A 12,493-nucleotide genomic window follows, 5' to 3' on the forward strand; every position below is an offset into this window, starting at 1 on the left:
TGTGGTCTTGGGCATTGCATGGCTCAAAGGCCTTGGAAGGGTAGTGCATGATTACCACAATATGACTATGGAGTTCAAGCTTGGGTCCATAAAGAGAGTTCAGAGAGCTTTGGCAGCCAAGGAAGTCAAGTCTTGTGAGGCCATTATGTTTGAAAAATTATGCAAAGGTGGGGCACATTGCTTTGCCATTATGGTGGCCAATGAAGACTTTGTTTTTGAGATGGGAAAGAAGGAAGAAGGGAGCAAGCAAGATGAGTTTCACTTGCTGCCCAAGAAGGTTAAAGAGGTCTTGGAGGACCATAGAGGGGTTCTAGAGGTACCCACTATCTTGCCACATTCTAGGCTCTTTGATTATCGCATTATTTTGGTGGATGAGAAGAAACCACTGAATGTGCCTTCTTATCGGTATGCTCATTGTCAAAAAGGGGAGATTGAGAAGCAAGTAGATGAGATGTTAAAGAGTGGGTTGATAAGGCCAAGAACTAGCCCATTTTCTTCAATTTTGCTAGAGAGGAAGAAGGATGAATCATGGCAGTTTTGCATGGATTATAGGGCCTTGATTGAAGCAACAGTAAATGATAGATTTCCTATACCAACGGTTGATGAGATGTTGGATGAATTACATGGGGTTAAGGTATTCTCCAAGCTTGACTTATGGGCCGGTTATCGCCAAATCTGTATGAGGGAATAAGATGTCCACAAGACGGCATTTAGGACTCATTTCGGGCAGTTTGAGTACCTAGTGATGCCATTCGGGTTGTGCAACACCCCCTCCACTTTTCAAGCCGCCATGGACACAATCTTTAAGCCACTTTTGAGGTAGTTTGTATTGGTATTCTTTGATGACATCTTGGTATACTCCAAGTCCATTGAAGAACACAAAGAGCACTTGAAGATTGTGATGATGATTTTGGAAGAACACCATTTTTTCATAAAGACTTCTAAATGTGCATTTATAGAAAAAGAATTAGAGTATATTGGTCACTTTATCTCAGGAGAAAGGGTAAGGGTTGATCAAAGGAAGATTGAGGCCATGGTGGATTGGCCATTGCCTAAGGATGTTTTGGCTTTGAGGGGTTTCTTGAATTTGATCGGGTATTATAGAAGATTTGTGAAGAACTTTAGTCTCATTGCCAAGCTACTCACTTCTTTGCTCAAGAAGGACAATTTTGAGTGGATACAAGAAGCAATGGAAGCCTTTGAGAATTTAAAAAAGGCTATGAACATGACCACCGTGCTTGTATTGCCCAACTTTGAGAAGCCATTTGAGGTGTATACGGATGCGAGCAAGGAAGGAATATGTGCAGTTTTGATGCAAGATAAATGACCATTGGCCTTTATTTTCAAGGCACTTAGGCCAGTAAAGAAGGCATGGAGCACCTATGCAAGAGAGATGTTGGCGGTTGTGCATGCGGTGAAGATGTGGCAGCCTTATCTTTTGGGCCGTAAGTTTACTATTGTGACCGACCAACAAGCTTTGAGGCACCTCCTACAACAAACGATTGTCACTCCTGAGCAACAAAAGTTTATTGTCAAGCTACTTGACTTTGAGTATGAGATTGTTTATCAACCGGGTAAAGAGAACAAAGTGGCCGATGCATTGAGTAGAAGAGAATGGTGTTCAATTTTATGGGTTGTGTATGAGGAGGATGAGTCCTCTATGATGGCCTTGAGTGGGGCCAAATGAAAAGTTTGCGACAAGATTCAAGAAGCTACAAGAATTGATGTGAGAACCCTTTAGATTATTGAACTTTTGGAAGTACAAAAAGAAGGGGTAGTCGGCTTCAAGGTGAGGGATGGTCTTATCTACTACAAAGACTATATTTATGTGCCTAATGTTCCAAACTTGAGGAAGGAGATTCTTGATCACTTCCACAATAGTAAGGAAGAAGGTTATTTAGGGTGGTTAAGAACTTACATAAGAGTGAATCACTTCTTCTATTGGGAGGGGCTTAAGAAAGAGGTAAAGAAGTTAGTGGCTGAATGCGATGTGTGCCAAAAGGTCAAGTATGACACAAGACCACCAACCAGCCTCTTACAACCATTGCCAATTTCAAACTTGATTTGGGAGGACTTGATAATGGACTTTGTGGAGGGGCTACCTACTAGTGGTGGCCATGAGCTGATTTTAGTGGTGGTTGATCGACTTACCAAGTATGCACACTTTGTTCCCCTCAAGCATCCTTACATGGCCAAAAGTGTGGCTAACGCTTTCATTAATAATGTGGTGAAGTTACATGGGTTTTCGAAGAGCATCGTGACCGATCAGGATAGGGTGTTTATGAGCACATTTTGGAAGGAGCTATTTGAGTTGCAATGGAGCAAGTTGAATGCAAGTTTCTCTTACTATCCTCCAAGCAATGGGCAAACCAAGGTGGTGAATAGGACACTTGAGCAATATTTGAGAAGTTTTTTTCATGAAGAGCAAGTGAAGTGGGGGTGATTATCTCACATGGGCCAAGTATTGGTATAATACAACATTTCACTATTCCATTCAATTGAGTCATTTTGAGGTTGTTTATGGAAAACCACCAGCCACTTTAGTGAATTATGAAATGGGGACGATTAAGAATGATAAGGTGGAGAAAAAGTTGATTACTAGAGATGAGATCCTAGTGAAGGTGAAGATGGAGCTCAAGAGAGCTCAAGAAATGAAGAAGTACTATGGCCAAGGGAGGCGTGTCATCACCTTTGAAGTGGGGGACTGTGTACTTGAAGCTACAATCATATGGGCAAAAGACCTTGAGGAAGAAGCCTAGTTTGAATCTTTCCAAGAGGTATTATGGGCCTTTCAAGGTGCCAAAGAAATTGGGAGAAGTGACTTAGGAACTTCCTCCAACATCCAAGCTACATCTAGTCTTTCATGTGTCAATGCTGAATAAGCGAGTTGGGGACACTAGGCTCATCATTGAGGAGTTGCCTACCTTTGACGAAGAGGGAAGAATGCTCTTGCAATCAAGGGAAGAACTTGAGTATAGGGTGGTTAAAAGGAGGAGGAGTAGGAGGAAGGTGTGGCAAGTGTTGATACAATGACAAGGAGTGCCAAGAGAAGATGTGTCTTGGGAGGAATATGATGAGATGACATTGAGATTTTTGGATTTGATCCTTGAGGACAAGGATGTGCTTGAAGGGAGAGAAAATGTCAAGATCCCAAGGAAAGTGGCCCACGGCCAAGTTGCCAACCATGCCATGGGCCAGCCAAAGCCAACCACAGGCCAACTCATGCCATGAGCCCATCATGGGGCCCGCCCAAGATATATTTGAAATGATACCATTTTGGATTTTCCCTTTTATGTTATTGCTTTAAATGTCTTTTTGAAATTTTATTTGTATCTTTTGGCTAATTTTCTTTGTAGACTGTTTGAGTTGTTCTTAATATTTTTTGGTGCTTTTGCATTTGGACTTTTTGGATGAAATTCGTGAATCTTAAGGAGAGGGACACCACCTTGCAATTCGTGAATAGGTGGTGATTCTATTACTATCTTGTGAGTATTTCTCCATTTTCCATCCAATTATCTATCCTTATTTATATATTTTCTTGCACTTTTTGGCATATCAAACATATCCTAACCTCAACCCTCATATTATCCATTCTTCACATTATCACCTTTCCTAAAAATAACCCTTCATCCATCACCAATTGCCATAGCCAAAAATCCTTGCCCCCATAAGCAAGTCCTATAATTTAGGACCCAAACCCTATCTTCCATAAGAAACTCCTATAATTTAGGATCCAAACCCTATCTTCCATTCTTGAATCCCTAAATTCAATGAACCAACCTTAGCCTCATCCAAACTACCAATTCCCTTCCATATTTGACCTAGCCGAAAATCCTAGCCAATCTAATCACCTCCTACATTTTAGGATATTATATTCCATCTTCCAAACCCTAGCCTCACTTCACATCCAAACCCTAATCACCACCCAAGAGGCGCCACCTTTAAGGAATAATATTAAGCCGTGTCACATTTCATCATACTCACAAGTTCATCTCTTAGATCACTCTAATACATCATCACCACTACAATAATTTTTTCCACCACAAAACACCAAACCTCCATTAACCTAGGGACTCTTCATTGACATAATCATTCCAAGACACGACAAGAAGACAAGGTGCAATTGGTCATAACAAGGATATGGGAGCTAGAAGACCTTAGTGTTTGGAGACTTGACCGAGGTCTCTAACACAGTCATTTCCCTCACCCCTCAACGTAGGCCAGCCATCTTCCTCAACCCTCACCACAACCCAACCATCTTCCTCATCCCTTTCCAACGTCTCCCCTCCTCCCCCTTCCTTTCCCTTCATTGATGTCACTCTCTCATCTCTGACAAGAAGGGGACTTCGTCATCGTCACCCCTTACGAATAGGTACTCTCTCTCTCTCTCACACACACACACACTTGATCTCTCTCTCTGGGCTTTGGGAAAATAATGGGTGGGGGAGGGAGACAGGGCCTGGGGGAGTGAAAGAAAGAAAGAAAGAAAACTTAACTGGCGTAGCACGCTGATAATGTGCCACTTCAGTTTGCGAGATCATTTTTTATCCCTAATTTTTTTCTTAATAGTTTATGTCTCATCTTTCCTTCCCATGGAAGGTCTTATGTTGAAAGATCTATTATTCTCCAACATAATTTATTTCTAATAGTACCTTAATTCTAATGGTCGACTCAGTTTGACGTGATTTGCAGCCAGGCAACACTTGGGCACACTTATGCAGCTAGATGCCTAAGCGCCCCATGTTAGGGTGTGTGAATCAAGTGCTGCTTGAGTCATCAAGTTTGTTTTCCTGAGGATTAAATTTTACTTTTTAAATGATAAGTGGCACTCAATGTTTGATGCTAACATACGTCATTTTAAAAGATTATAAAGAGCAAACAAATGGAAGGATTAATTTGATCAAAGTTAAATGTATAGAGAGTAAAAAGTTCAACATTAAAATATAGTGACTAATCTTTTTAAAAGACAAACCATATGGACTATTTTAGTATTTAATCCAAACCAAAATTTAAGAAAGGAGTAATACAATCAACCTAGAGATTTTAGGAACGAATTACAAAATTATTTGAAGAGCCTCTTTAAAATCTAAAACTATGCTAGGGCTAGCAAACCTAAAGGTATGAACTATAGATTACTTTTGTTACAAATTGATCCTACTACAAACTCTTTGTACTTCCAGAAAACCCAACTTGCAACCTCGACAAACGACCGATTTGCCACCTACCGCATAGTGACTCTAGAGTTAAACCTTTAGTCTGTTTTTATATGGATCAACTTGAGGTAAGAACTTATTTTGCTTCAAATTGCAACTTCAGTGACTATAGGCATTTTTGTGGTTTGGTATAACGAAAACTATCATGAGGCAATTATGTTACTGTAGGCATTTATGTGATTTGGTATAATGAAAATAATCAAGGAGAGATTATCTTGAGCATTCAATATGTGATCATAATTTTTCTCTCAATGAAGATAATATTGGAGCTATTAGGGCCTCTGTTTACCCTTGAAGTCGTGCATAATAAGCTATATATAGGTGGGACTTCTTTAGGCTATTAGAGACTTCAAATCCAAGTCAAATTGTGTTTCACGTTATTTTTGCTCGAGCCAATGTCGAAACCAACATTAAGCGAACCCTATGTCCAATTTTTCACTTGAGCAAAGGCCAAGCAAATTCTTTGTCTAGTTTTTCATTTGAGCCAATGCTGAGCTATTTTAACTTGGTAAACATTAGAATTTGAGTATCTTCATAAAACATGAATTCATCTAGAATTGAGTCTTCTTTCCAATCCCTCCAAGTTCTCCTTAGTCCAATGTTAGCATAAGAAATTATGACTACTTTATTCTAATAGTTTGGTCTCACAAAATCTTGCAGATTTGTAATCATTGAGCTTAGTTCAATGAATAGTTAACCCCTTAATTGTGACTTTAAGTTATAGCTAGGTAAATTTGAAAGTTTGGTAGAGAATTGAGTAAATACAATATTCTCTCCACTTCAGGTTGAGGAACCACTTACAAAATTTTTATGAAATAAACTTGTGTCACGTAGGGTTGTTGGGCAAAAACATGCTCTCGGCCCACCTGGCATCTTTGCTCAGCCCTTACATTAAGCAAACGAGCAAGTGGTTTTTTTTTTTAATAAAATTTAGTATGCAGGAAGGGCCCGAGTGTGGATCACAACCCACCTACATGCATATATGCATTATATAATTTTTTATTTCATTTTTAAATATATATATATATATATATCAAAATGACATCGTTTAGGTAATTTTTCTCCCTACACGATACCGTTTAGACCAAGTATGTATAACATAAATCTACCCCCATTTCCTCCTCTCTCCCTTGTCTCTCGAATCGCTTTGATGCTCTTCAGCTGACAATGCGTAGTTGTCATCACCATCACTGTGATGCCCCGACTCCTACGTACTGAAACACGAGACTCGTGACATCGGAATGATGATAACACAGGTCACACATCCCAACGATAAGTGCCAAGTGTGTGTACATGCAGAAAGTGTACAACAAAAACGCAGCGGATAAATTAAAGTTAAATCAACTAAGTACCAAAATTTTAACGACGAATTTACTTGAATAAAACGTTTAAAAAAGTTATACAATTATCCCAAAAAATATAATACAAAGACTGAAACACATAAACGAGGGGGAAACAAATCCCATAATCCCAAGTGACCATGTGTCACTTCTCCAATGGAGTCGATCCCTCAGGCTCCACATCCTCATCATCAAAATCTATGGTACCGCAGAGTAAGGAATACCACATAAAATATGAATCTCAGTAAGTAACAACCCAAACAACCCAAGAGATAAAAATGCATTAATGCAACCAAACAACATGCGTGCATATGATGAAATATGCATTAGACCCAAAACATCATTTTTTCCAAAAATGAATATTTTCCAACACACGCCAAAATCTCATTTTGGCCCAAAACATTCAATTAAAACATTTCCCGCCATTTTCCTTGAAAATGGCCCAAAACAATAATCCACCATTTTCCCAGAAAATGATTCACATAAAATCATTTTATCCTAAACTTGCCATTTTTCCAAAAAATAGCCTAATATCCATTTACAGTATGCACCATGATCTCCCCTAGGGACCATCTACACACCCATGCTCCATTCGTCACACCGCGGGTAACGACCGTGCGAGTGACTTCGTATCGAGCTATGCCCAGTTTCGCGCCCAGTGCGTTCGTGGCCAAGCATCATCTAACCCCCGCTAGTAAGAGGGGCCACGGCATCAGCACGAGAGCGTTACCATCTCATTCGATCCCGTTGTCTTCTAACAACAACCCAGGAAACGTCACTCAGTATATTTCGCTTCCGAGTGACCAGAGGAGCTCCACCGAGATAATACCCCATCTTGACTTGGGGTCGTGATATAAATGCACTTAAAAACCATTTCTCACATGAAAACCCAATTTCCAATTAAAACGTGAACATGCATGCAATTATGTGAAAACTCATTTTTAATTTACAGACATGAACGTGCGTGCAATTATGCAATGATAAATGACACCACACAAATCTTCATAGCCAACAGATCTCAGTATAATCCAATCACACAAACAACTCTATCCTCCAATCCAATCGACCCCTTTACTCTTAGGACCTAGTCTGCGGTACAACCAACCAATTTATAGTAAACATGAGTTAGCACAAATATACATTTAAATATCAAAAGTTCTTTAAGAAAATACTTACAAAGACGAAAGACAACTTTGGAAGATCGAGGATGACGCCAGAACTGGCAGAGCAGCGGTGGGCGGAGGATACCCAGCAACGGCTGTGGGTCTCAAAGTGGGAATTTCGAAGGGGATTTACGAGAGGCTTGGGTTGGTCATGGAGGGGCTCATGGAGGTCAATGGAGTTGATGGTGGTGGCTAGTGGCCATGTGTAACGCCCCAAACCCGGGTGGCTTGGAGAATTACTACTTGTCACTCATAATTATGTCTCCCAACACATTCGAAGAATAATCTCCAAAAACTTCATAAATGAAATCAATCTCAAATCTTCTCAATAATCTCATTACAAACTCTACACAATCTTTAATGCAATAATAATAAATCAAAGGGGTCTATAACCTCCCGGTAGTCATAACAACCCAACCAATAATTTCATAAATCTCACTGAAACCCAAGATATTACTAAAACTCAAAGAGATTAAAACTAAGAACACTAGAAGTCCTTCTTCTACCAACATCTCCTCAGCTTAAACACAAACAGCAATCTAATCCAGGTCCTCATTTGGACTCTCCACATCATCTGAAAAATATTATAATGATAGGGGGGTGAGTTATCAACAACTCAGTAAGCAGAAATCATATGCTAGCGTGCAAACATGAGCATTTACAAAGTATTACATGCAGAACAAAATATTTTTCAGACTTATCATGCAGAACAGAACATATTTTCAAAAGTAACAGAGCGATGGTTTTAAGACACGTACAACCCATAATACTTTGGCATAACATAAACTGAGTATCATCATCAGATCAAAACAGAGCATCAAACAGAGCAGAGACCATGTTTCACCCCCGTGGTAGGGTTGTGCTAACCCCGGTGGCCAAACCAGGCAGAGACAGAGGTGAAATCTTTCCTTTATTCTTCTCGGAGCCCCGAGTGTGCACACAGGAAAGACCACAATAAAACCACTTTGTTTCCAAAGTGGGTGCACTCAGAGACAGAGAAGTTGGTACCAACCCAAACAGAGCAGAGCATAACAGAGCAGAGCAGAGCAAAGCAGAGACAGAGTCAGATACGAAAACCAGTACACCATGCCAAAGGTTTTCAGATATTATATCAAAAAATTACAGAGTACCAAAACAGAATCAGAACAGTTTACACACGCTGAACACAAAAGCCAGAACAAATAAATGCACAACTTTTCATATTCCCAATATCGCTCTTTTTCCAGATTTCAGAAACCACATGACAAAATTTAGCTCATGTCTACACAATGCATGTCAGAATATAATTTTCCTTTTTCACACAGATTTCATGAATAATGCAGATAAGTGACGGAGGTTGATCTTTGTTTTCATAAGTTCTCAACACAACACAAATTATGCAAGTTTTCATAAAATCAACCTCAGTCTTATTAGCTTGTATAAAACCCAGCATAGGAACCCCGCTTACCTGACTCCTGCAGCGCATTATCTATGACTTGAATACAGTCTCTATCCATCTCGTTACCTATTCATAAAAATAATATAAACTAAACATTAAAGTCCAATAACACAAAATTGATCTTAGATAACTCAAGACCCAAACTCTAGATCATAATTCAGCAAGTTTAATCAAACTCCAACAGCCAAATAACAATCCGGACAGCCCTCACTTCGACCCAAAATATTCTATACCAATCTCAGTATTGTCCAATACAAGCATAAAGACCAATGCCAATTCAAATTCCAATAACTCACACTTATTCCAACAGTTCGCAGTCCCAAACAATTACTAACAATTTAACCAACACTAAACAAAGCACACTTCTTCCCATTCACAACTCCATAACAGAAAATATAAACTAATACCTCCAAAAATTAAACTGCACTCGACAAAGAAAATTAATTCCCCTCTAAATATTCTCTCAACCATCAATCCAATCGACCCCCCTTACTCCTCGGACTCAGTCCGACACAACCAACAACTTCACAGTAAAAATGAATTAGCGCATAAATACATTTAAATCTCAAAAGTTCTTTGGAAAAAAAATACTTACAATGCTATAATATAATTTTTGAAAGATCACGGAGGTGCTAGAAGCGGCAACGCAGCAACAAAACAGTGCCAAATGCACTGTGGCCGTGGGTCTCAAAAATCCACTTTTGAACGGGTGTAAACGAAGACCCGAGATTGATAGGGTAGGGCTTAGGAATGGCGATGAGGCTAGTGGTGGTGGTGGTTGGCCGTGGGTGGCGGCGAAAAAGGCGGTTGAAGTGCAAAAACACCCAAAACGGAAATGTTGATGGTGGGGCTTCACCGGTGACAGATCGGAGGTGGGGTTGGGTCCATTGGTTTGCTAGGAGGTCGAGGATGATGTGGTGAGAAGATGGTGGCCGGAGGTGGCGTGACGGCGGTGCAGCGGTGCAAGGAATGCCGTGGCTTCGTGTGGTGCGTGGAGGCTAACGGTGGCGCGGCTGGGGCTGGAAATCGGAGGGGGAGGTCGCCGGTGGGTGGGGGTGCTGGGAAGCCGGGCGGTGACGACCACTGCCGGCGCACGGCGGCGCTAGGGGCGAAGGAAGAATCAGACGGAGAGAGGGAGGGGGGTTTGCGGCGCGCGGGAACCGGTTGCGGCGCACGGAGGAGATCGGCCAACTTTGAGGAAAAGAAGCCGTGGGAGAGTGAGAGAGAGTGTGGTGGCTATGGGTCACGGTGGGGCATGAGATTGGATAAGGGAGGTCACCGGTGGATGGGGAAGCCGTTGGTGGTGGTGCGGTGGCTAGACGACGGCGGCAGAAAGGGGAGAAAACTGTGGGGCTTGATGAGCTTTGTGGGAGTGAATGGCGGCGAGTTAGGGGTTGAGCTTGATGGAGGATGATGGCCAGCTAGAGGGGAAACTGTTGTGGGGGGTGGTGGGAGGTGCATGGCGAATCAGTGAGTGTTGAGCCCGCTCGGGCTATACACGGCTAGGAGAGAGAAAGAGGGAGTGTGGGGGGTGGTGGCTGGGGTGGGTGAGGTCGCAGAAGGGGGGTGGAGCTGGTGGGCTGGGTGGTGAGGTCCGGTGGTGGCGCACGGCAGCGCTGAGTGGAGAGAACCGAAACACACGGTGAGAAACAGGGGAGGGGGCTCGCGTGGGTTGGGAGGCAGGGGAGGAAAAGGAAGGAAAAAGAAAGAAGAAAAGAGAAAAGTGAAAAAGAGAAAGAGAAAAAAGAAAAAGGAAGGCAAATAAATGAGATCCAATTTTTTTTATTTTAGGTCTTAAATTGATTCAACCAAAATGATTTTAAAACGATAATTTAAATAAAATTAATTTAAATTCAGTGATTAAGTAAAATAAAATAATAAAATTTAATAATAAATTAATTTAAAATAAAGAATATTTAAATAATAATTAATAATTAATAACAATAAAACACATTGAATTAAATTTTCTAGTTAAAAGTTATAAAATAATACCATATAAATCATCTAAAATTTATAACAAAAAAGCCCATAATCTTAAAAACTATAATAATTACTTAATCAAAATACACGTAAATACATGATATTATAACCACTGTCGCTCAATTATCACTCTCAACCCTCGAGTAAGAATCTCCCTTGTTCTAACTTCTCTCTAATCTTTTCATTCTGCTGACTTCCCCCTCGTTCTCTGTTGCCATTGGGCCCGTAGGCCAGTCCGCCCCATGATATCCAGATAGAGTCACTTACGTACATACCCTTGTAGGTTGAGGTTGGGGCCCAGTAACCAAACTAACCCCTTGCCCATGCAAGGTCAGGGGCCTTGGCTGAGGGTCGAGTGGCACCCCTCAGACTTGTGTCCTTTTCCCTTTTGCCCTCTCATTCTTAAACATTATAGTAAACTACTTGATATAGATGCAACACAGACACTTCCAAGCGATAATTTAAGACTACAACCACTATTACACAATACATTACAACTGCCATCGCACAACACATCACAAAAACACCTTTACATAAAACATGTCCTACTACGTACACATGGTCCCAAGCACTTTATGATAGGAACTTTGGATGGTTAATACTAGTGAAATAGTTTATGAATAGTAGTGAAATTATGCGACCTAATTGAAACTTTTGGGATTGGGCTTTTAAGTTATTGCTTAAACCTAACTCGGTGGAGCGTTTGTGGCTTTTTAGAGTCTAGGCTTCTCCTACCCGATTTTCAGCAGATAACATGTTAAAAGTATGGTCGCTCCAGTTACGTACCCCATCCTACTCCTTTTATTCAAAAAAGATAACTTTAATATCGTTTAGAAGATCGAAAAGAATTTGTGGATTTTATGTACATGTACTTCTCCATCTTAATTATTTTTTAATATATCCAGTGATCATATATGTTGATGTAGTACATTTAAATAGTTTTGTATGTCAAAAATATAAATGAACAACTTCTTTGAAGTGTTTCATATCATTATCGTCAATACTATATGACAGATGATGAAAAAATTTAGTAACCATGAATAACATTACTCATCATTATTATTATTATTATTATTATTATTATTGTTGTTGTTGTTGTTGTTGTTGATGTTATTATTAGTATTGTTTATACTTTCGCGGGGAGCATAAACTTTTCTGAACACTTTTGTTTTTCTCCTTTGTGCTTTCGGTACTTAAAATAGTTTGCGTGTGCCAAGATCTTAACATAATGCTTTCCTTCTGACATTGTTATTTAGCTCATGAAGTGGAAGGCGTTTTTCAGAAAATAACCCCATATCTTTTTTGATGACCTCTTTGGTAGAATTATATATTTTCCATTATTTTCCCTTCAATTTGCAT

The sequence above is a fragment of the Juglans regia genome, chromosome 8, assembly GCF_001411555.2.
Source record: "Juglans regia cultivar Chandler chromosome 8, Walnut 2.0, whole genome shotgun sequence".
NCBI lineage: Eukaryota > Viridiplantae > Streptophyta > Magnoliopsida > Fagales > Juglandaceae > Juglans > Juglans regia.